This window comes from Ceratotherium simum, chromosome 18 (assembly GCF_057802395.1).
Source record: "Ceratotherium simum simum isolate JZ-2026a chromosome 18, ASM5780239v1, whole genome shotgun sequence".
NCBI classification, from domain to species: domain Eukaryota; kingdom Metazoa; phylum Chordata; class Mammalia; order Perissodactyla; family Rhinocerotidae; genus Ceratotherium; species Ceratotherium simum.
The window spans coordinates 28,122,054-28,147,413 of record NC_141917.1 but is presented as its reverse complement, the minus strand read 5'-3'; the positions used below and the strand labels follow the sequence as shown (position 1 = coordinate 28,147,413).

The window sequence follows — 25,360 nt, the reverse complement described above, 5'->3', positions numbered from 1 at the left end:
TCTCACCCATTTATCAGCATTACAGGGTTGGAAGTGCCTCAGTGATTATCGAGTTCCACCTTTTAATTGAACTGAGGTTAGAGGGTGAAGCGATTTGACTAAGGTCGCACAGCCAGGACTCCTGACCCCTGGTCTATGGCTCTTCCTTTATCTTTAATCCTGTCTTCTGTTGGCCGACTATTAGTAAAGAATTTATCAAATATAGGAATCCTTTCAAATGTGTGTGTTAGACAGGAGAATGCTGTAATCTAGTTCAAATGCTCAGGTGTCCCCAGAGTGTGAGGCCAGCGGTGGGGATTTGGGGCACTTGGCTGGTTGAGAAGAGGCACTGGGTCAGGCCCTTCACACTCTCAGCCTACAAGCTCTGTTTGATTCACCTACAGGGAATGCTGACTTTCGATCCCGGACTCCCTTACATCAACTCTCCCACCACCCAGAGACAAGAGATCCCTTGTGGAAAGCCAGGCCGTGGCCCAATGTTTACCTCATGCTGGGCTGCCCTTTCTTGTTTCCCAGTTGTTGCTTGCCCCAACCAGTTTCACGGGGAGTGAACAATGACTCCAGTCTATAGGTAGTGAGCTCACTGCCTGTTGCATGTGCTTCTTTTGTACAATGGCCAGGCCACACGAAGGATAAGATGTGGCCCTAATCATCACCCTTAGAGCTCTTTACGGTTTACAATGTCATGAGAGAAGACTGACGGGAGCCCCAGCAGCCACCTTGTGCTCCCCCAGCACCCAGCCGGCCCCACCAATGCTGTCGAGCTGGCCTCTCATTGTTTATTATAGGCTAGGCTTGCTTGCAGTGCCTGCCTTATCTGAAGGGCTCAGCATGGATTTGTAAACCCTAAACTGCCATTAAGCAGATGAATTTAATAAGTAAAAATCAACCAGCCAACAGAACTGAAGAGGGAGGGTGCAAGTTCCCATTAGAGTTACCAGCTGAAGAGGGAGGGTGCAAGTTCCCATTAGAGTTACCAGATTTAACAAATAAAAATACAGGATGCCCCAAGGGGTGAAGGGAATCATATATATGGTGATGGACAAACAAAAATGTACAACCCAAAATTTCACAATGTTAAAAATCATTAAAACATCAATAAAAAAAAATACAGGATGCCCAGTTAAATTTGAATTTCAAATAAAAAATGAATAATTTTTTTAGTTGAGTATATCCTGTGCAATATTTGAGACATACTCATCCTAAAAATCATTTGTTGTTCATCCATATTTGAAATTCAGTTTGAACTGAGTGTTCTATGTTTAGCTGACAACACTAGTTCCTGTGGATTCCATGGCCAGGATATCCTATGAAACACACCTTGACTCTTGACTGTTGGAATGATGTCTGGGACTCTTCCAGTCTTGACGTTAGCAGCTCTGCTTGATTGTTACTCTTCACAAGCACCAGACCAGGGACTTGGGGGAGTTCCACAGGAAGGCTCGTGCATGGTCCTTGTTGCTGGGAATTCCCTGTAGGAGGTGTACAGCCAGGCAGCTCACGGAAAATGCAAATGTAACTGAAGTCAGTCAGCACATTGTTACGTAGGCACTCTAAGTACAAAGAGCTTCTATATAAACTTCTCATTTGATTTCTCAACATCCCTGAACAGAGTCAGGCACATCTTATCATCACAGCTTAAGATGAGAAAACACTCAGGTAATGTTGGCCAAGTCAGTGCCTGGAAAGCGAAGATTGAAAGTCGTCCTGACTGTCAGGCTCTAAGACCAATCACACTTTCCCTTTTTTATTGGAACATACTGCTTTATTATGACAGCTGAATATATTTCTGCCCAAACCATTGCGTTATGTTTTTTTCTATCTATAAGAGTAATATTTTATTATTGCAGCAAACTTGGAAATACAGATAAAAAAGAAGGAAGAGAAATCAGCAAAGGAAGCAATTCCACAATTACATGGTAACTACTGTTGACGTGTAGGTGTATGGTCTTCCATTCTGTGTCCTCTTTACATATATCAATATGTTACATCTTAGTCAGCTTGGGCTGCTATAACAAAATACCTCAGACTGGGTGGCTTAAATAACAGACATTTATTTCTCACAGTTCCGGAGGCTGGAAGTCCAAGATCAAGGTGCCAGCTGATTCGGATCTTGGTGAGGGCCCCCTTCCATCTTCCTGGCTTGCAGACGGCCATCTTCTTGCGTCCTCACATGGTGCAGAGAGGAAGCTCTAGTGTCTCTTCCTCTTCTTATAAGACACTAATCCCATCATGGGGGCTCCATCCTCATGACCTCATCTAGACCTAATTGCCTCCCAAAGGCACCACCTCCTAATACCATTACATTGGGGGTTAGGGCCTCAACATATGAATTTTGGGGATGCATAAACATTCAGTTCACAATATATTATTAGTTTTAAATAAAAAAGGCCAAGTCCTCTTATATACATGCATGCATACATGATTGATGTAAACATAAATGTGTCATTATTATACATATGAAGATAATCATATGTATATATGCACAAACCTATCTATATATAATACGCACTTCAATGATTTTGAAGTTAGATGATTCATTTTTGGCATTAACCAGGACTTAAGACTAAGCACTGAAAGAGAGTGGAAAGTACCAGATAAACTCCTGATAAAGAACAAAGAGTGGGCAGCGACCGACACAGGGGGGTGTTCCACCACCAAGAAGGTGAAGCTGTCTTCCACAATGAACAGTTTCTAGTCAAGAATGAGTGTCTGGTGGATGTGGAGGGTATAGCTAAAAAGGTCTATCCCTAATGCTTTCTCACTAAAATATTGACTTACACTGACTATTCCTCCCCCAACAATTGGCTTCCCCTTAGAACATATGCACTGGAAAACATAATCCAGAGTTGATGTTATTGTGACTTCAATGGCATTTAGGACTCAGCTGTAACATGTCTGTAATCAATATATTCATAAATAACTCATGCTTATATATAAACACAGGACAACTTACTGTTTTAGGGTTTAGAGGCCATTCTTCATTTAGGGAGGTCAATACTATAAATCTGGGAACCTCTTTATCTTTCTATGGCAGCTAAAACAGCTTGATTTTGTAGATGGTTGCTAGACACTTAGGACAACACAGTCTGATGATGGCATCTGTTGAGAGAGGCCTGAGACATCTGTTGAGAAAAATGCTCCTGGGGTCTCTTGGCCAGGAGTGACCTATACCCAACATTCAGTTCACTGGCCCTGCTGCAGGTTCAGTCACATAAAATAACAGTTTATCATGTTTTTCCATCATATGACGTGCTAGGTCTCAGAGAAACTTTTTTCTCCCACAAAATGAACCTCAAACACACAGCTCCCCATGTAAGTGCAACTCTTCAGAGCTTTGCAATCCACTCTCTAGCATGGAAGCAGATCCTGCAGAAAATTACAGGAGAGACACTTGGGGCTGAAGATGATTCTCCAACTCATTCAAAGAGTCCATCTGACCCTCTGGGTCTCCACTGGATGTCCTTCCTTAGTAAGAAACACTGGCATAAGCCACTCAAGTAAGATATGGCTGTGAAAATCTAGATGAACGCTGGCACCATTATATTTGGTTATTTTTAGTTGTATGTATATATATATATGCACGGTATTCTTTGTCTTAAGAACAAACCTTTTAGGGGCCAGCCCAGTGGCGCAAGCAGTTAAGTACATGTGCTCCACTGTGGCGGCCCGGGGTTTGCCGGCCCGGATCCCTGGCGCACACCGACGCACTGCTTGTCAAGCCATGCTGTGGCGGTGTCCCATATAAAGTGGAGGAAGATGGGCACGGATGTTAGCCCAGGGCCAGTCTTCCTCAGCAAAATGAGGAGGATTGGCAGATGTTAGCTCAGGGCTGATCTTCCTCACCAAAAAAAAAAAAAAAAAAAAAAACACAAACCTTTTACAAAGATATTCTTATATCTCTTGTGGGGCAAACTCAGGGTCTTAAATGTGTATTAAATAGAATGAGAACCTACAAAAGAAGCATCTATCAAAACATATTAGCATCTTATACCATTGTGACCCAGCATGAAAGCAAAATGTCAGAAACCTTTGTTTAAATCTACCAAACAAGAAAACCAAATGAATACAAAACAAAACCCCAACTGGCCAATTGTTTCAAACCGGAGACCTTGTTCTACTCATTCTTTTTGTGAGAAACATTTGCCTGGGACCTTATTTCTAATCATTTCTAAGGCAGAAGTAATGTTAAGTTCTCAAGGAGAAAGAAAATAGGAGCTCTGAGTGTAAATTCCTAAACAATGGAGGGAAAAACCACACGCCAGTGCCTTTAAAAACAGTAACCGCTTTGGACCATGATTTTTAGCCATCGTAATGAGCACTGACAAATTGCATGGGATATTAAAATGCACCTAAAGCAGAATTTGAAATTAGGATTCACTAATGCTAGTGGACTATTGAAGTTCACCAGTAAGGCTAATGATACTGTTCTGGGATGTCCTTTGTTATTCTAGATGTGCGAATGCCACCTAGTGGCGAACCTTAACTTTCCTTAGCCGGTCAAGGAATTCTGCAGTTCACCTTGCCCAAAGTTTGGGAAAACAGCACCATTCTTTGCTAGGCTGACGTCAATTCAAATTCTTTTCCCTTTTCTCTTTTATTGTACCTCTCCTTAGTTCTGTTTTTTAATTAATGCAAAGTCACCCATTTACTTTCTCTAAACCAAACATTTCCCTTCACCTCTCCATGCCACTAGTCCAGGAGAGCCCACGAACCTATCTGCAAAACCCTCTCCACATCCCGTATTTCTACTCTATCCCTTTCTGTTGCATGGCATGGGATGCAACGGTTCCTTAAGAGAGAAGCCCCTGAAAGACAGCTTGGTAAGGGCAGATGAAGAGCTGAGAACAGTAGCACACCAATTACTTAATTAAGGAATTCATTAAGTAAACATGTCTACTATTGCTATGACTTCCAAGTTTCAAAAATAATAATGCTGATAGTAGCAGCTGTTCATGGTAAAAATATGCGGGAAAAAATCTTATGTATTTTTTTTCATATTTTCAGTTAAGGATGGATACATATATGTATAATGTTATGCTATGGGGGAAAACAAATATAGGTCAACATATAGTTGAACTGACGCAAAACAAATATAAGGACACAAAATGACAAGGCAGTGATGAAGAGAGGTGGCATATATCAAAATAAGAATTGCTCATGGAAGATTTTGAAAGATTGTACAATGTTCACTCCTTCCAGCAAGTTATGTGACTGTCTCCTGTAACCTTCATCAGCATGGAGCATTAACAGATTTTTGAGTCTTGATATGTGAAAAATGGCAACACTGATTAATTGGCATTTATTTCACTACTATTAAAGGTAATCATTTTTTGTAAGTTTATCTTCCGTATGTAATTTATCTTACGTATATAAACTATTTGTGTATTTTTCCCATTTATCAATTGGATTAAACTCTTCTTTTCTTATAGATGTACGGAGATAGCTGTTAGAGGAAGGATATTAACCCTTAATTTTCCATACGTGAGTTAGTATTGTTCTAAGAATCTCACTTATCCTTTAATTTTGTCTGCAATATTTTTGATGTGTAGAAACTCTACATTTTTATATGGTCTGGAAAATTTACCCTTTGAGATTTCTCCTATTGTTAGATAATTCTCCATACAGAGAAAAATATTCACTCATATCTTATTTGTGTATGTGTGTGGCTTGCTTTTTAAATATGTAACTCTTTAATCAGTCTCTGATTTATTGTGGCACATGGTAATGGGTAATGATCTAATTATTTTTTTTAAATAGCTATCAGTTGTTCTATGAACATTACAGAAATATTTAGGTCCCTATACACGTCAGGGTTGTTTTCTGGGCTCTCTATTTTGCATTATTAATTTCTACGCCTATTTCTTGCCTCAATTTCCTATTTATTGTGCACCTACTATGCAGTAAGCACTGTGCTAGGAACTGGGGAATTATATGATGAGCAAAACAGACACTGTGCCACACTCGAGGCAGTTATAGTATAGGAGACTTGACAGACATTCATCTAGTAACAATTCAAATATATATTATGTGATTGTGATATGAAAGGAGCTCTGAGAATATAGTACTTGTATCTGATCTTTTTTGCATGATTCCTAAGAAAATAATCATAAATTTAAAAAATTAAAAATGCTTGGGGCCTGCCTGGTGGCGTAGTGGTTGTGTTCGTGTGCTCCACTTTGGTGGCCCGGGGGTTTGCAAGTTTGGATCCTGGGCATGGACGTACACACGGCTTATCAAGCCATGCCGTGGCAAGTGTCCTATATATAAAGTAGAGGAAGACGGACACAGATGTTAGCCCAGGGCCAAACTTCCTCAGCAAAAAGAGGAGGATTGGCAACAGATGTTAATTCAGGGCTAATCTTCCTCACCAAAGAAAAAAAATGTATATATTAAAAACACTTTTTTAATGAAGATATTCATCAAGAAGGTATTTATAATAGAAAAAAATTAGAATAGAATTAGAAAATCTGACTGAGTATTGAAAAAACAACTAAAAATGTAAATTATGAGTATGTTGTAAAAGATAAATGTTTGATAGAGTGAAAAATGTTAGAAACAAGACAGTATATGCAGTTTGTGGTATGTATGTGAAACAAATACACTTATACTTCGAAAAATATCTGAATACAACGTAGCAAAATATTAGAGTGGTATTATTGGGGCAGGGAGATTTTGGGTGGCATTTCCCCCTGATTTTCTAGATTTTCGTTACTGAATATTTCTTTTATTTTTTTTTTTATTTTTTATTTTTTTAATTTTTTGTTTATTGCAGTAACATTGGTTTATAACATTGTAAAAATTTCAGGTGTACATCATTGTACTTCTATTTCTGCATAGATTACATCATGTTCACCACCAAAATACTAATTACAACCCATCACCACACACATGTACCCAATTATCCCTTTCACCCTCCTCCCTCCCGCCTTCCCCTCTGGTAACCACCAATCCAATCTCTGTCCCTATGTGTTTGTTTATTGTTGTTATTATCTACTACTTAATGAAGGAAATCATACGGTATTTGACCTTCTCCCTCTGACTTATTTCACTTTGCATCATGCCCTCAATGTCCATCCATGTTGTCACAAATGGCTGGATTTCATCGTTTCTTATGGCTGAGTAGTATTCCATTGTGTATATATACCACAGCTTTTTTATCCATTCGTCCCTTGATGGGCACTTAGGTTGCTTCCAAGTCTTGGCTATCGTGAATAGGCTGCAATGAACACAGGGGTGCATGTACCTTTGCAAATTGGTGTTTTCATGAATATTTCTTTTAAATGAATATCTTCTTCTCCTTCCTTCTTCCAGATCAACTCATGAAAATAAAAAAATAAACATACTGCTATGGTGGATTAGATTCTTAATTAAAGACCATTTTGCAAGCTAGGAGAACTTTTTAAAAGTCTACCATTATATGTAAATATTCATAAATCTATATACCTGAATGGAGCCTAAATATTATGTAACTCTAATAATCACCAAATGCAGATATGAATTTACATCTCAAAAACCCCAAAATGCTGGCACAGTACAGTGGTGGGCAGAGATGCTCTGGAATAATTTCTAGGAAGATCAGTGAAGAAATAACTGGACTGTTTCTAGGACATTCTAGAAATTCAATCTTCCCAATAGACCTACATCTTTGTCCTTGACTTTATTATTAACTGAGACCTCACTGGGCACAAGGACTTACAACTTCTGAAAGTTCCCAAAGCTTGGGACCCTGGTTTCCTAGCCTGGCAGCACTGCTGCTGAGACCCTCCTCATGATGGTGTCCTGTGTGTGCCCCTGCAGGTAGGAGTCCAGACACACGTGAGAGGGAGCTGCACAAACAGGGAAAGCTGGAATTACAGAGATTGGAAGACACAAAAATTCAAGCCATAAAGTGTTAAGAAGGTTTGATAGTTCAAGTGACCCATCAGCTTCCTGTCTGCTTTTCCCTGCATGCATTAAAAAAATAAAAGTTTCAAGGACCAGCCCCAGTGGCCTAGTGGTTAAGTTTGGCGTGCTCTGCTTCGGTGGCCTAGATTCAGTTCCCAGATGCAGACTTACAATACTTGTCTGTCAGTGGCCATGCTGTGGCAGTGGCTCACATACAAAAATGAGGAAGACTGGGAGTGGATGTTAGCTCAAGGTGAATCTTCCTCAGGAAAAAAAAAAGTTTCAAGATTTTATAAAATCTCACTAAAGCTAATTTGGGTCTGTGAGTCCCTTCTTAAAGGCAAAACATCACCAACCCCACCTGTGAAAAAGAAATTTCATTGAAATGAAGAAGAAAGATGGCATCATTTTGCTTGGGACACATATGAAAACAAAACAAAACAAATCCCAAATAATTCCTAGTTGAAGAAACTAGATAGTGTCTTTACAAACAAGACTGAGAGAAGTGGATCAACTATGGATGCTAAAGGTGATGTTCAAGGGCCGTGCTCTGAGCATCACTACCCAGGTTTCAGTGCTGGATTTGGCTACCATATCAGTTAACGTTCTAGCAGGATATCGCTGGCACATTCAGACTGGGTATTTTGAGGAAAGTTTTATAAAAGGACAAGAGTAGTGTGATGGTCATCTCTAAGCCTGAAGGGAGGAGAAGAGAGAGAAATTACCGAGAGAGAGAAAGGGAGAGAAAGAGGTACATGGAGAAAAAGAAAGATGGAGGGACTGGCCCAGTGGCGTAGCAGTTAAGTTCACACGTACCGCTTCAGTGGCCCGGGATTCGACAGTTTGGATCCTGGGCGCGGACCTACTCACTGCTCATCAAGCCATGCTGAGGCAGTGTCCCACGTAGAAGAACTAGAAGGACCTACAACTAGCATATACAATATGTACTGGGGCTTTGGGGAGAAAAAAAGAAAAGGAGGAAGACTGGCAACAGATGTTAGCTCAGGGCCAATCTTCCTCAAAAAAAAAGATGAAGAAAGTGATATGGAGAAAGAGAGACAACAAGAGCTGTGTGGAGAGGAGTTGGGACCTTGGGTGAAGGTTTGCAGCCAGCCCAAGGTGACATGGCAGGAAGGGAGCAAGGGATCATACACTTCCACCCCTCTTTCTTCCCTCTTTCTGATCTCTTGGCACTGTTTCTCATTGTCAGAAGCCATCTAGGAAGCCAGAGAACCAGGGGGTCTGTTGGAGCAGAGCAAGGGGGCCTTCTCTTGGGGCACAGAGAAGGGCAGGCAAGGGTGGACAGTGGGTTTGATGGACAACCAGAAGATAAATAGGTCAACTTCTTTTCAGAAACAAAGAACAGAAATAATGTGGGCTCTGTCTTCTGGGAATTAACGACTACTAAAGCATGACTTTTAAAAACTGGAAACAGAGGGAAAGACTCTCCTTACATGTAGGAATTAAAGTGAAAACTGTGTTTGTCTATAAAGTCTACATTTTTCTGCAGACACACACATGCACACTCACACAGATACAGACACACATCACACACATACAGCTAGTCTATATAAGTGTTCTGACTAGAGAATTTCAGGGAGCGGTGATTGATACCCTCAGGAAACAGGCTGTGAGACAATGGGTGGCTACATCTGGGCACATTTGCTGCCCCTGAGACATTTTCACGATAACCCAAGAACTTTGGCAAAGACGAAGGACAGTTTGCACTTTAATAATTTATCATGAGCTGCCTTGGAAAATATGCCCCAAATAGTGTGACCCAAACTAGCTCTGAACCTATTCTCTAATCCAGCATCACCCAGGTGATGTAGGGGACCCTTGGAAAAGCATTCAGTTCAGACACCTTAAGACACCAATCGTACCTTATCCGGCATCTGTAATGCCAACCATGTAAAATCCTTAATACCACCTTGCATGCATTTAGCACTTTACGGTTTCCAAAGAAGCCTAACAGGACACGGGTACCCAATTGTACTCCTTTGTTATTTTAGGAGGCAGGGACATGATTGCCGAATTTGTTTCTCTAACCCATTGCTCAACAAATACAGAGTACCAGTTTATAGCTGAGTAAATGTTTGCTGAGTTCAATCGACCTAAAAAAGACTGGCAAGTTGCACATGAGAGGCTTTGGTTTCTTCTCTATGAGGAAATAGCTTTAAAAAGAGAAGTGGGGGCTATTACTCTCATGAACTAGATCCATAAAGGGAAAGTCTGAAATAACTGACCTTTGATTCCGTGGAGCACAGAATAGTGGGCTCTGGGACAATGATTAGCCTTGGGGTGGGAGTAGTGACTGGAGGGGTGACAATGGGGTTCCTCTGGGTTATGCTTTTGTTCTTTTCTTGTTCTGGGTGCTGGTTATATGGGTGCACTTGTGAAAATTTATGGAGTCGTACACTTATGTGCACTTTTATATATGTGTATTTTTTTTGTTAGTGCCATCAAACCGATTCTGACTCCTAGCGACCCTGTGTACAGCAGAGGGGAACACTTTTTGCACCATCCTCTCACCTTCCAGCGCTATATCAGACAATGATCTGCTGCTATTCATAGGGTTTTCATGGCTAATTTTTTCAGAAGTAGGCGGCCAGGTCCTTCTTCCTAGTCTGTCTAGTCTGGAAGCTCCGCTGAAACCTGTCCACCATGGGTGACCCTGTTGGTATTTGAAATACTGGTGGCATAGCTTTCAGCATCACAGCAGTACGCAGCCGCCACGGTATAACAACTGACAGATGGGTGGTGTGGTTCTCTGACTGGGAAATGAACCCAGGCCATGGTGGTGAGAGAGCAGAATCTTAACCACTAGATCACCAGGGCTGGCAATATGTGTATTAGACATCAAATAAGTGTATATAATAGCAATCCTTTATAGGCAATCCAAATTCAAATAATAGAACCTTGGAAGCAAATAACCTGAAGTTATGTTTGCTCCTGAACATTAATTAATTAATTGAGAGTCTGGGCTTCAGACCAGATGGCTTGGGTTGAATCCTGGCCCTGCCACTCACTAACTAGGAGATCTTGGCCGAGTTATGTAACATCTCTAAGATTCTGTCTTCTCATCCATAAAGTAGGCAAATAATAATACCAACATAATTGAGGTGTCGAGAAGACCAAGCGAGGTAGCTCATGCACAGGGTCCGGCACACAGTCAGCTCTCAACAAATGACTACTGGTCCTCTTATTAATTGTTGTGCATATAAATCTCAGTTGTCAAATTCAGGTGTGCAAGAAATTCAACTCTCTTTCTGCTTCTATACCTGGCCTTATTTTTTTTTACATAAATCCTTATTCCTTTGGGTGGCATAAACTTAATCTCTGTCATTTCAGATTTCCTACCCTCACCCTGGGAGTATATGTAAGATTCAGGTGGCTCATACACATTTCTTCACACTGTATCTACTCAACTGTTCTTATTCCCATCTGATGTCGGGTGGCTGTCCACACAGATTCTAAACGCCAGGGCAAATGTGTCACTTTTAGTGGCTGAGCGGATTTCATTACCTGCTTCCTTCTCACAGAAAGTTCGGGGCCCGAGGATCTTCTTACATTTCAAGTCGTCTCAGTCTCTTGTTACTCCAGGCAATAAGGACTTTTGTCAATAGGCTAAAAACTTTTGTGGGTTTTTGTTGTGAGTTTTGGAATGCATAGGGTTTTCCATATTTATTCCATTCCATTCCACGTGCCAAATGTCACACCCATAATTCTTTTAAGCTATGTTTCTGTCTCCAGACATAATTACTGCTAATTTGGGCATACCGGGCTGCTGTGGGAACATGCCCTTAAGCTTCCCAGGAATGTTTCACCCTAGCAGTGTGAGTTGTTGAGGTGGGCATCCTGCTTGAAGACAGAGGCTGAATTTTTGACCCCTCAAGTTCTCTATTAAAGATGAAGCCCTCACGAAGGAATTACCTGGAGCCTGTCAAGGGGCTGCTTTCTGTTGTCTGGCCTGCTCTCTTGCCCTAGGTCTAGACACGGAATCAACAGGGATCATTTAGACAGAGCAGCTTGAGAAGCCCAGGGAGGGTCCTGGTGCCTGCTGGCCGTCTGCACCACTAACCGTAATCCTTTGTCACAGGATGCAGCCTCCCAGCCAGGCCCTGCCTTTTCCTTCACTCTCTCTTCCAGGCTGTCTCTTGCGTTCAGAAAATCTTGCCAATTGGCCTGGGAACCAAAGCCTGTGGGAGGCCCCAGGGAGAAGACGCCTGTCACCAAGGACATGCCTTAATTATCATTGTCACCTGAAAACAGCCATAAGAGCTAAAGCAAGCGTGTGAATCCAGGAGAGCATGAAAATCTGTGTCAGACCATCTGGTGCCGGGAGTTCCTGGGTTCTCTGGGTCAAAGAGCCCCAGTGATTGTCCCTCATTGTGTAAATCTGCGTAGTATCTGCCACATACTTGTCAAAAGCACTGGTTTTCAGGGGCAGCCAGTGCTGGCAGGCAATCAGGATATCTGAAAGCCCTTTCCCTCTGGGAATGGCAAAGACTTCCACAGCTCGCTTCACGCTGATCTCCTCTGAACTGAGTCTGTTAGCGATATTTCTATTATAAAGTGCAGTTTAGAAATACAAGATTAGGGCCGGCCCCGTGGCTTAGCGGTTAAGTGCGCGCGCTCTGCTACTGGTAGCCCGGGTTCGGATCCCAGGTGTGCACCGACGCACTGCTTCTCCCGCCATGCTGAGGCCGCATCCCACATACAGCAACTAGCAGGATGTGCAACTATGACATACAACTATCTACTGGGGCTTTGGGGGGAAAAAAAGGAGGAGGATTGGCAATAGATGTTAGCTCAGAGCCAGTCTTCCTCAGCAAAAAGAGGAAGATTAGCACGGATGTTAGCTCAGGGCTGATGTTCCTCACAAAAAAGAATAAATAAATAAAAAAAATAATAAAAGAAATACAAGATTAATTCTGGGGATATGGATTAACTCTTTCTAGGTATCACACTTATGCTTTGGATAGTTGCTACTGGTGGATGCTAATATAAATCTATCTCCTTAGGGTGACTTAAGCTTTGGTTCTCAACCAGGCTGAATAGTATTTTAAGATTATAGATTATCAGATGCTAAAAAATTCTGATCTTGTAGATTTTGGATGGAGTCTGGAAACGTGTTATAAAAAGCTCTTTGGTCATAATAGTTAGGTATAGTTAGTTGCTGTAAGAAATACTCTCCATATTTTAGTGGCTTTATACAATTGGAGTATCTTTCTTGCTCAAATAACAGCCTGGTGAATGTGTTCTTGGTTGGTGGTAGCTTTCCTCCATATGGTGATTCAGGGACCCATTCTCCATTCACCTGTGCCAAAGAGAGCAAAAAGTAATCATGGCAATGACAACTGCAGGAAGACTCCATTTCCCATAGGGCTAGGGAAACAAAGGAAAGAAGTTGAAATTATTAAAACTTACGAGGTCTCCCACTGGGCAGAAGCTCCAACATCTGAGAAGGAGCTGCCACTCAGCTGCTGTTGCCATCTCTAAACTTGGAGGAAGGCTCTGTTAAAAAAAAAAAGAAATAACAGGCTCAAAATGGAATCATTTTGCCCCACAACAGCAAAACCAGGACTTAATTACAGTTTCAGCCCCTCCCAGGAAGGTGACCATGAAACTGTTAATCTGAGATTTCCTGACTAGCATTTGTGAGGTAACCTGCTTGATAAAGCCCCAGCCTTCCTTTCTCCCCAAAGGGAGATGTCCTGGTCTGAAACAATCCTTTCTTTTCATTTGCTAATACCTTCTTGCCCCACTCTCTTTCTGCCTATAAAAACCTTCACTTCGTACAAGCCCTTGGAGTGCCTTTCTAGTTGCTAGATGGGATGCTGCCCAGTTCATGAACCGCCTAATAAAGCCAATTAGATCTTCAAATTTACTTGGTTGAATTTTGTTTCTTAACAGCTCCCACAGGGCTGGGACTTAGACCTCTGAGGAGGGGGTGCTGGCCCGCTAGTGTTGGTGTCTCCAAGGGGCACAATGAAGCTAGTTTTGTCAGTGTTAGAAAAACTGCCAGCCGGAGTCTACTGCTGCTACTGGAACGAACTGTCTTTGCAGGGGTGAAGATCAAGGCTGGGTGATGCTGGCAGGAACGGAAGGCAGACAGGAAACCCACACGAAGCAAACAGGAAGGAAGTCTCTTCTTCCTTCCCAGACTCCCGGTTTTCCTCCAGAGCTCCTATGGGCAGAACATAAGAGGGGACCAGTTGGCAAAGCAGGAGCCCCAGCCCCAGCCTCAGCCCCAGCATTACAGAGCAGAGAACAGCAGAGTGGGGTTGAAGCTGAGAAGCAATAACTCAATAACTGGCACTGTGAAGTGTCCCAGGATTAGGGACAGTGAGCAGCCATTACCACCCTGTGCCCTTTCCCTGTGCCCTTTCAGATCTACTCTCCACCCTTCTTCACTTGCTCAGTGTCCCAGTGACGCACAACAGGCTGCCTGGCTTTCTAGCTTCTGGTTGTGAGCACCCATAAAAGATAAGAAGAAGGGGCCGGCCCAGTGGCATAGTGGTTGAGTTCATGCGCTCCACTTCGGCCACCCGGGGTTCACAGGTTCGGATCCTGGGTGCGGACATACGCACTGCTTATCAAGCCAGGCTGTAGCAGGCGTCCCACATAAAATAGAGGAAGATGGGTACAGTTATTAGTTCAGGGTCAATCTTCCTCAACAAAAAAGAGGAGGATTGGCAATAGATGTTAGCTCAGGGCTAATCTTCCTCACCAAAAAAAAAAAAAAAAAAAAAAGATGAAAAGAAAGGAGGAGAGGAAGAGTGAAGCATTTATTCATCCGACTTCCTGGCTATGAGTTTGCCGTGTCCTTCCTTGGAGCTCCCTCTCCTTGTCCCTTCAGGCCATGGAGTGCCAACATAGCCTTGCTGGTTTCAGTTCCAGAGTACCGTTCTATCCTTAGTGGGTTCCCAACAGCTTGTTTCCATCTTTGTAAAGTTTCTTTGTTAGACTCTCCTTACATGGTCCTAATTTGAGGGTGCCACCATTTTTCTCGGATCCTGACTGATAGTCTAGGCATGAGAGGAAAAGGAATGGGCACAATTACAGGAACCAGAGAGGGTAGCTATGGGAAGATAGTCACCTAATGGAGCCGTGACCTTCTGCAGAGGGGTGCAGTCAACTGGGTGACCCAGTAGGGAGGCAGACGGTGGAACAAATCACTCAACATCATTCTCCTCTCTCCTTCTGATTTCCTAACTTCCTCTGACAGCTCCCCATGGGCCAAACCCAACAGGAAGCCAAGAGTGAGGTTGCTGTTAATGTGGTCCTCACAGGACAACCTCCTTGGCCATAGGCCAGGTTGAAGAAGGCTGGAAAGTGGAACTGGGGGGTGAGCGGAGGAAATCCAGCTCACAGCGCACCTGGGATATCTGACACACAGATCAGATCGTGTATAACACTACCCTCTCCTACGCGACAAACTTATTTTCAATAATCATCTCAAATAATTATTTTATTCTTGATTCATTCTTTAGTTTTAAAACAATTCGCAATTTAGAAAGAACACATTTCAGTGTAAAGATATTATACAAATTCAGAAAAATATTACACGGATGAATTTAATTTTGCACCTACCAAATAAAAATATTATACTTCATGGTTTCAGATTTTAAACACCAATTAAAATCTCCAAATGGACATGTGCAATGACAGAAGTGAACTAACTCAGGTAGTGTTTCTTCTTCTTTACAAATGTTGGGCTGTCATCATCTATTTTGAACTTACTATTTAAATGCTGGCATATGTCATACTCCAGGGTTTTGGAAAAATAAGCTATGCACTGAGAGAGCTTCCACAGTTCTAAACTGTGAAAAATTTACCCTTGAAATGAGTATGGGTAGCTGAATCCATACATGTTGGGACTGACTACTAATGGAAGTTCTCTGAATTAACTTCCTTGTAGAATACAATGTTTCTTAAAGGATAAGTTATGAAAAGCATGCTAATTTGAAGTTTACATATATATTATTAAAACTCAACAATAACCACAGCAATGGTTTGGCACTTAGACCAACAAAAGATTTTTTTACTGATGTTATTGTTATTTAGATTTGCCAAGGCATGGTGATAATAAAAGCAGATCAAATAGGAGTGGGTTTCATGATCACGTTTCAGCTCTCCCCAGGGAATGCCTGCAGCTGGGCTGGATGCCCCCACTGCCCTGCTCTTGGCCCACCACGGCATCTTGGTCACCACACACATGGACTATCTTCTGTACTTTATATGGACTTTTTCTGCGTTGTCACTTCTGCTTTCTTATAGTTTCTGCTTCCTCATAACAGTAGCTCACATGAGATCCTTCCAGCTGTTCTCGCTGTCCTGTTCAGCTCCGCCGTTTCCTTTCTCAATCTCCCAGAAACACCTAGCTCAAATCCCTACAACAGAGATTCTTATCTGGCCAACTCATCGTTTCTGGAGCAGACCATGACACAGCTTTTGGCTAATCTGTGCATTGACACTATTGGGTCAGGGACATACTCTGGTAACTAGAAGAGGGTAGGGTCACCTGACTCAAATCGTGGCTGCCTAGAAGGGGCTCTGGGTGGTGTAGAATTGGGGGTTGGCAAGTGTAATGCCAAGAAAGGTTAAATGCACTTAGAAATTCCTAAAGGCAAAATAAGAATTCTTTCATAGTATAGAGGAAGGAGCATTGGATGCAGAGTCAGGTGAATCTGGGTTTAAATCTCCTCTCTGGTGCTCAAGTCAATATTTCCTCATCCTTAGTTTGCTTAGAGTGTAATAGGTATATTATTTAGAAAGAGAATACAAGTGATAGAACTCTCAGTAACAGAAATGGCTGAAACGAGTGAGAGCTTATCCCTCTACCTCCATAACAAGTCCATCTGTGGGTGGCCGCTGGCACTGGTTCAAGGCCAGCTTCTCAGAGTCTCTTGGCTTTTCTCCTATGCTTGTGGCATCACAGTTGTATGATGGCTCTTGTAGCCATAGATCCTGCCCCTTTCAAGGTAGAGAGGAAGAGAAAGAGGTAATGGCCCCAAGTTCAAGGCTCTTCTCGGGAAAAGCAAAAGGCTTCCCAGAACCCCCAACAGATTTCCACCGATGTCTCATTGGCCAGGACAGTGTACACAGCCATCCCTGGCCACGGGGTAGGCTAGGACAGGGGGTGTTTGCGTGGGGCTGGACACATGGCTTCCCAGAACAGAACTGAGGCTCTGCTAGCAGAAACAAAGGAGAGGGAATGGATATTAGGGAGGTGTGGGGTGGAGTGGTGTCACAAGGCGTCAATTTTATCTGATCTGTTTCCTTCTAGGGGGGTAATGAGGATCAAACATATGTGAAATGTGCAATGGGGCCCTTTTCGAAATGAAAACATGCAACTGCCCTGCCTGAGCACTCTATTTTATATGCCTGTTTTCTTAAAGACAGACCTTTTTTTCCCTACTTTACCTTGAGATCTACCAAACGAAACTGCATATGGCATGACTCTGCCTACGCCCCAACCTCGTCTCTCCCTACCATCTCCTCTGCTGCTCGCCACCTCCCTCTGACAGCATCAACCTCCTTCCAAGGTCCGTGAGTTCACCAAGACTCCTCACCTGAGGGCCTTTGCTTTTGCAATTTTCCTTGCTTGGAACAGACTTCCTCCTTTCTGCCACCTCTTCAGAGAAGTCCACTCTGATTTCCAAACAAAGTGAAAAATCCCCCTGCTGTTCCTTCTGAGCACCGAGCACACTCTTCATTCCAGTATAGTCTATGAATTTGCATTTATCTGTTTAAGAGGCAGCCTGGTGTAACATCAAAGGGCATGGGTTCTAGAGCCAGAGCATCTGCATTTAAGCCCTTCCTAGCTGTGTGGTCCTGGGCAGGTTATTTTAATGTCTTGGTGCCTCTGTTTCCTCATCTGTCAAATGGGGATATTAATATGTAGGAGTGGAAGAAATTTTCCTCTACCCTTCTAGGTTCTTCTGGCTGGTCTAAGAATTAAATTCCCATGCGATAGAATAACAGAAGAAAATCAAACAAGTTTAATAACATGTATCCATGGGAGAAACCCAGGAAAACTGAGTAACTCACCAAAACGGCTGAAGCCACCACCTTAAATACCATCTTCAGCTAAAGACAAAGAAGGTTGTTGGGGGTAGTGGTTTGGGACTTCAAAGGGGAGGCAGGCAATTCACATGGAGATGGAAAAGCAAATGTTTGATAAACAAATGTTTGCCAGGCCTTGCAAAGACAGGGAGACATGGGGAGGACTTTGATCAAATGGGCCTTGCTCGGTTCCTCCCCATCTACCACACCTAGTTCATACTATACTATAGTTATCTATGGTGATAGCTCCTTCCCAGAACAGACCTTCTATCTAAAATTCTTTTAGACAGTTAGTGGGGAAGTCAAAGTTTCTTCCTGAGTCTTTTTTTCTTAAAAATAATCAAGCCAGGGGCCAGCCCAGTGGCATAGTGGTTAAGTTCACACACTCCACTTCGGCGTTCCGGGGTTCATAGGTTCAGATCCCAGGCACAGACCTACACACCAGTCATCAAGCCACACTGTGGCAGCGACCCACATACAAAATAGAGGAAGACTGGCACAGCTGTTAGCTCAGGGACAATCTTCCTCAAGCAAAGAAAAAAAAAAAAATCAAGCCAAAGAGACACATTTTGGAGTGGCAAATTCTGCTTCCCTACAAATATTACCTACCTCATGGGATGGTGAGGAGGATTAAAAGCGTTAATATTTGTGAGGTGCTTAGAACAGTGTGCTGTGCATAGCAGGGACTATTTGAGTGTTAAATAAATAAAAGAAAGGACGTATGTTTCCTCCACCATACTGTATGCTCTATGCAGATGGAGACCATAGCTGTTCTTACACTGCAGTGGCTAGCACAGTGCCAGAGCACGTCATCATTGTTGTTCTCATTGCCGTTGTTTTTCACCTAGGGAGTATTAAATATTTGTTCAATGAATGAATACATAAATGAATAACCAAGTGATGTCCTGAATGGGGGAGGGGAGGAGCAGAATAACATGGCCACCAAAACTAGCACAATGTCACAGCATAGGTTTCTGGGGTCTGTTAGAACTGAATCCTCCAAGACAAAGTGTGGGACCTGCATGGACTGTCCCCCAGAATTGTCCTCCTCTTATTTTCCAGCTAACAAACTCAGTTGCTAAATTATTTAAACAAGGAGATCACTAGACTGAGGTGGCTCTAACGCCATGGCAGCCTACGTAAGCAAACCGAAATCTAAGCCTGTAAATGCCTTAAAGTTAGGAAGTCAAACACTAAGGATAACCAATCACCAACAGCCAGCTGGGCTTTAAGCTGAAGCCAATCAAATAATGACCTTTCTTTGCTTGGGCACTTCCTCTATATAAGTCTTTGCCTGGGATCCTGTTGGTGGAGCACTCCTAACCACTTCTGGTTTGGCACTGCCCCACTAGAATTGACTTTCACACAAACAAACTCTTACAGTTTTTGGTATGACTCAGTTTATCTTTTATCCCAGGAATTGCCTCCTCTGAGTACTGCTAGGTCTCAGGCCGCCCAGGAAATAGAAATGACCTCTGTGTGGACCAAGGTGCACTCTCCCGCCCATCTGGAAGCCCACAGCATTGATTAGGTATCTTGCTCGCTGACCCCGCCACGCTGGTGACAGCTGCTTCCCGGCCAGCCTGAGCTCTGGTCCCGGTCATGACCCAGGGCTGTCCTGACTTTCTCTGAAGAAGATTTTCCAGACCCCAAACTATGGCAGTTTTATGGGCCAGCTGCACTGCGTTCCCTTTCAGAGGCATGGAGGCTCTTAAATCATATGGAAAGTACATCCAAGTTGCGCTCTGGGGACTCAGTCAGGCAACCGACTGCTCTGCTAATTCGTGTCCAGCTCTGGGTCTCAGAGGAGTCGTTAGAAACCCAGTACAATAGAGCTGGGTCACGCTGGCTGGCTTCCAGAGCCTCATATTCTCCTGCCTCTGAAGTCTTTGCTGGACACCGACCGTTTCCTGTGGCCTCCGGGCTCCCCAGCAAACAGGTTAATGTTCAGCCTCCCTGTCTTCTGAGCACCACTTGTTTTTGTGTTTCTGTTTGGTGAATGGCCTCAGAGTTTCTCCTTTCCTGCTCCAGCCCAGCTGGAAGCCTCTTTAGTAACAGTTTGTTTGCAAGCTCATGGTGGTCTATGAACTTGTCTGAAATTTCCTGGAAAGGAAACAACTGCTGAATCCAGAACTTGAGTCCCAGAGGAAAATTCTGTCAGTCTCTCCTCAGACAATCCTCGCTCATGCTATCTGGTTATCCATCCCTCCTTCCCCCCTGCACACCACACTACTTGAAAATGTTCCCAAACTCCAATACAAACCTTCCAGAGGTCCTGACAAGGCAGAAAACACTTCTACCCCTGAAAAGGGAAACATGTAGTGGTACATCTTATGTGGGAGATGCTGTCTTCCATGAGGCTCTTTAAGGATAGTTTGAGGAAAAATTCTAGGTCAGCCTTTTAGAAGCTATTTGCTGTTTGTCTACTTATTAAGGAAAATCCCTGGCCTCACTGAGATCTGGTTGTGAAAACCAAGCCATTAGCTGAGGAGGAGTGAGAAGAGTGACAATGACAAAGATTTGCTTTGGCACAGATGCCTCCAATGGAGCCTGTTCTTGTCCATCAGGGCTGGAAGTCACTCTGAACTCTTCCGCTGAGGCCACCCCAGAACCCAGCAGCCAGCTCCCAGGGTTCATTCCCTACTCAGCTTCTTTGGTCACCTGTCCATCCTCAGCAGTGGCATCCATGTCCCATGGCACGCCTGGCCTGAGAGAGAAGGAGCCAACGTTGGCTTGCTGCCTCCATGGCGGGTCTTGGTTGGGAGCATGGGTGGTAACACTCCCCACTTTCAGCCAAACTGAAACATGTCCTTACATTTTCTTAAGGCTAGTGTGATGAAACAAGCTTAAAATGCTAATAGGTTTTTGACTTGGAAGGAAATAGAAATGATCTACTTCACTGGTGTTCAGGCCTTCTTTAGCCACAGCAAACTCCTGGCTAATGAAATCTTATTGAGAAGCCCATGGGGCTGCCCATGAACTGGAGAAGAGTCTAGGCCTCACAAACTTGCCTTCTCATCCTCTTGGTAGTCCCTGGGGCTCTTTCTCCGAATGCCTAGGACTCTCTGGAGCCCACTTTGAAATTAACTTTACCATGCAGCGAATTGTGGTCCCGAGAACCCAACTGGCCCACCCAATGGAACAGTTACTCAGAGGCCTGGGCACAACTAGAATTCAGGCCTCTTAAAGCTGGATTTATATACTTACAAATGTTCTACCAATGTATAACAATATTTGTTTAGACATAGCCCTATGGTGAAATGGTTCAATGCTTGTCCCATTTCTTTTTCCATTAATTTCAGTACTTTCTCTTGGTTGGTATATTAGTTTGCTGGGGCTGCCATAACAAAGGACCACAGACTGGGTGGCTTAAACAACAGGAATTTATTTTCTCACAGTCCTGGAGGCTACAAGTCCAACATCAAGGTGTGTGCAGGGTTGGTTTCTTCTGAGGCCTCTCTCCTTGGCTTGTAGATGGCCGTTTTCTCCCCGTGTCTTCACAGGGTCCTCTCTCTGTGCACGTCTGTGTCCAAATTTCCTCTTCTTATAAGAACACCAGTCATATTGAATTAGGGCCCACCCTAATGATCTCATTTTAACTTAATTATCTCTTTAACAACCCTAAATACAGTCACACTCTGAGGCACTAGGAATTAGGACTTCACCAGATGAACAGTTGGGTGGGGGAGCACAATTCAGCCCATGACAGTTGGCTAGACTTCACCTTTTAGTGTTTAAGTCAAAGAAAGCATGTAGAAGCTATATTCCCTGAATTCTTGCACATTTAAAAGCATTTTTCTGTAGCCTTATTTTAAGGTCAGTTTTTTTCTCTTGAAACTTGGAAAGCATTGCTCTATTGACTTCTAGTATTGCGAGCTGTTATGGAGAAAGTTTGAGGCAAGCCGAATTTCTTTTTCCAGCTCTAGCTGCCAGACACACGAGAGAGGCCATTTTGGACCAGCCCCAGTCAAACCACAGGAAGACTTCTGCCTCATGGGTGACCCCATGCAAGACCCCGGAGGAACTGCTGACCCCAGGATCATTAGCAAATAAAATAGTCGTTCTTTCAAGCTACTGTGTTGGGGGTTGTTTGTTACCCAGCAACTGATGGCTGACACACATCCAGCAGGGATCACAGTGCAGTTTCTTATGACTCAAGGTTATTTAAGTGAGTGAGTAGGTTAGCCTTTGTTCCTCCACAGCCAACAGATAGCAGCAGCTGCAGGGATGCTCATAATGAGATGTGAAAACTCTTGCTTCCATGCTGGCTCACCAACAGACTGCTTCCTGCAAATACGGGGAGTCTGAGTGAATCCTCTCTCACCATCACATTCTCAACTTCCTCTTCTTTTTTTCCCCCTCAGCTTTCTGTAGGGGCCAAACCTGGCTCTGCTGATTCTGGGGCCCACCATCTCTCTGAGCATCTCCCTGCACCCCTGTTTGAATCAGTGCATTTGGCAGCCTTTCTCCAGGTACTGCAGTTGGAATCAGCTGGAATCACAGATACTGTCTAGTTTCATCACAGATGGGGTTGCATTTCTGTTTCTTGATTTTTTTGGAGGGTGTTGGTGGTGATTTCCTACAGGAGCTGGAGGAAGTTACGTATTTGCTCTGCCATTTCAAAACATTAGAATAATAAAAATTTAAAAACAAATATGGGGGACTAACTATGATTGTCAACTTGTTATTTTATTACACAAGGATGTTAAAAAAGAGCAGCTATTCATCCTTTCAAAAAAGAAAGTCATTATAACACCTAACTAACTGCAGAGTGCATAAACTCAGGAAAAAAATAGTCCTTCTTAAGAGAGAATTGATCTATGATGTATATATTAATATTCATGTTCAGGGGAAATATAAATTTTTGGAGATGCAGAAAAATTGGAACTTAAAGTCAGATTTTACACAATTTTCCTTTAAGGGACCTGTCAAGAAAGTGAGGCTACAAACTATAAAGAAACATTCATCTTTATGTTTAGGAAGAAACTCATCTCTTGCCTCTCTCCCTTCCTGCACAAAGTAATTATTATTACCTTATAGTAGTGACAATTATTTTGGTGCTGCATCAGGTTTCACACTTCCTTATCTAAAAATAATAAACTTCATAATCCCCTCTGGCTCAACCCGGATCTGACTTTAAGCTCTGTCGACACTTCGGAGAAACTCCGTTGTTTACTTATGTGGGGGCGTCCACCAGCGTTGGGGTCGTTGCAGGGGCAGGGAAAGGCTCTGTGGCAGAATGAAGTTCACCAGCTCTCTCCCGACGGCTGCCCCGGCTGCAGCGGCTGCCGGGACATACGGTGCAGGCCCAGATTCTCAAAGCTTCACCTCTGGATCCAGCCACCTGAAGGCTGTGGGGACCATGTCCCATCCCTCTCTAGCACTTAGTAGCTCCCAAGTAAATGTTTGTGGAATAAGAAAAGAAGGGCTCATCGCAGGGCCCACTGAAGTCTCCCAGGGGCCACATGCCGAGATGCAGGGCTGTCACCCCCCCATTTGTCCTGCATCCCACGCAGGGTCTCCCTTTCTAAAGGCCAACTCTCCAGGTCTGGTGCAGGGATCCGTTGAGGACACAGAGCTCCCAGAGTGTAGACACGGATATGAGTGCAGTTAAAGATACTTTCTTCTTCTTTTCAGAGAAAAGGAATGAAGAGTCCTTTAGAAACCCAAGAAGAAGGTCTGGGTGGGGCTGGTCATGCTGGAGGTCTGCCTCTGTCAAAGACTCTGTGCCATTTCGTAGGAGCCCCAGGGACCCCATTGTATCCAGGGTGTGATGGGATACCCCCTCCCCACACACAAAGTCCAGGAGAAAGGCCAACGCTGCCCTCCTGGGTGGGACCTATGCTGCCCTTTTGATCAGTGGCCCACCAGAAAGGCACAAATGGACTAAAGAACATGAAAGTGAACTCTCCTTTGGGAAAATAGGCCAGGCTTTCTGGAGCTCCTCCAAGAAGCCCAGCGCAGGCTCAGCGGAGCCGGCCCACCCTCGCTGCCGTGTTCTTGCTGCTGCTTTTGTTTCTGGCTCCATTCACTTGCCTCTGCTCTTCCCCACTGGAAACCAGACGCCGGGGAGATTGTTGTCAAATCCAATGAACCCAGTGCTTACAGCAGGGACACAGAAAAGTGGGCTTTGAAGGCTGGGCTTCAGTGCTGGCCCTGCCTCTTGTTAACTGTGTAATGATGGCCAAGCCACTAAAGGTCGTTGAATATTAAGTTTCCTCATCCATAGAAGGTGACTGAGGCTGGTGCCTAGACTCCGCCCTGCAAGGTGGCCATGGCCCAAATGAGTCAACACAACTAAGGAACAGCAATTAGTAACGGGGGTAACTAGGATGCTTGCTGATTGTACCTGTTCTCCTCTCACCTGTATTTTCCTCAATTACCAGCAATTAAAAAGGGAGATGCAGGGAGGGAGAGAAGGAAAGAGAAAGAAAAAAGGAGTGACAAGACCATTCAGGGCACTGTACGAAGTTTCAACTACTATAAAAAACTACTGTACAATTTCAACTACTATACAAATGACATAGCAACAAAAAGACTAGAAAAAAATATAAAATATTAGTCAGTGAAGGTTATTCCTAAGTGAGAGGATTATAATTTTTATGTTCTTTGATAATAAAAATACATTCTAAGATGATCCCCTCCCTCAATTCTTCTCCCCATCTCCGCAGTTCTCCCAGTGCCAGGTGGACCGCCATATTTAACATTCACAATATCATCGGGAGCTTGGGCTGGGGCAAGTGGCCTGGGGCCTTGATTCTCTAGCAGGCAGGAAAAGAGGAGAAAACGCAGATGAGAAAGATAAAGGCTGGGAAGGCAGGGGCAACGAGACAGCTCAGTCTGGCAGGGAGCATGGAGGAGGAGGGTCTCCCGGTGGCCAGCCCCCACTTCTGGGTGATCTTGAGCAGCCCGGGTAGGGAGTGAAAGGCGACGAATACAGTAGTCACTGGAGATACCTGAGTGGGGTGACAGGACACCAGCCAAAGAGGCTGGGGCCCCAAGGGCCAATCTTAGAATGGAAGCAGAGTGATAGTGGTAGAGAAACTGAGGCAGAGCTCAGCTCTGTGATGAGCAACAGTAGAAACCCTTGTGCTTAAATCTCCATGACATCCAGCATTCATGCCCGGCACGCAGAATCCTAGAGCCAGCTCGTGCTGTAATTTCAGGTCCCACTAGGTCTGAGACTCCGACGCTCATGTTCTTTCTGCTACTCCTGTGATAAAGTCAGAAAATGGGCAAAGCTGAGCCTGCAGGTAGAGGACACCAATGGCAGGGTGTTTCCCCTCCATCTCAGCCTGTCAACAGTGATGCTACTGGCTAGGAATGCCTGGGACATTCACCAGGCCCCGCACTACTTGTGACGAGCCCTCACAAACACTTCCCCAACCGGAGCCGATGTTGG

The 25,360-nt window shown here is 43.8% G+C and overlaps 1 long non-coding RNA gene across 1 annotated transcript in view; it reads left to right on the top strand.

Moving 5' to 3' along the window:
- Positions 1 to 22,028, top strand: part of LOC147914600 (uncharacterized) — a 44,389-nt gene extending 22,361 nt beyond the window's left edge. Inside the window, exon 2 of the long non-coding RNA XR_015555093.1 lies at positions 21,879 to 22,028. This is a non-coding gene — a long non-coding RNA (uncharacterized LOC147914600). The remainder of the gene's footprint in view (positions 1 to 21,878) is intronic.
- The last annotated feature ends 3,332 nt before the right edge of the window (positions 22,029 to 25,360 follow it).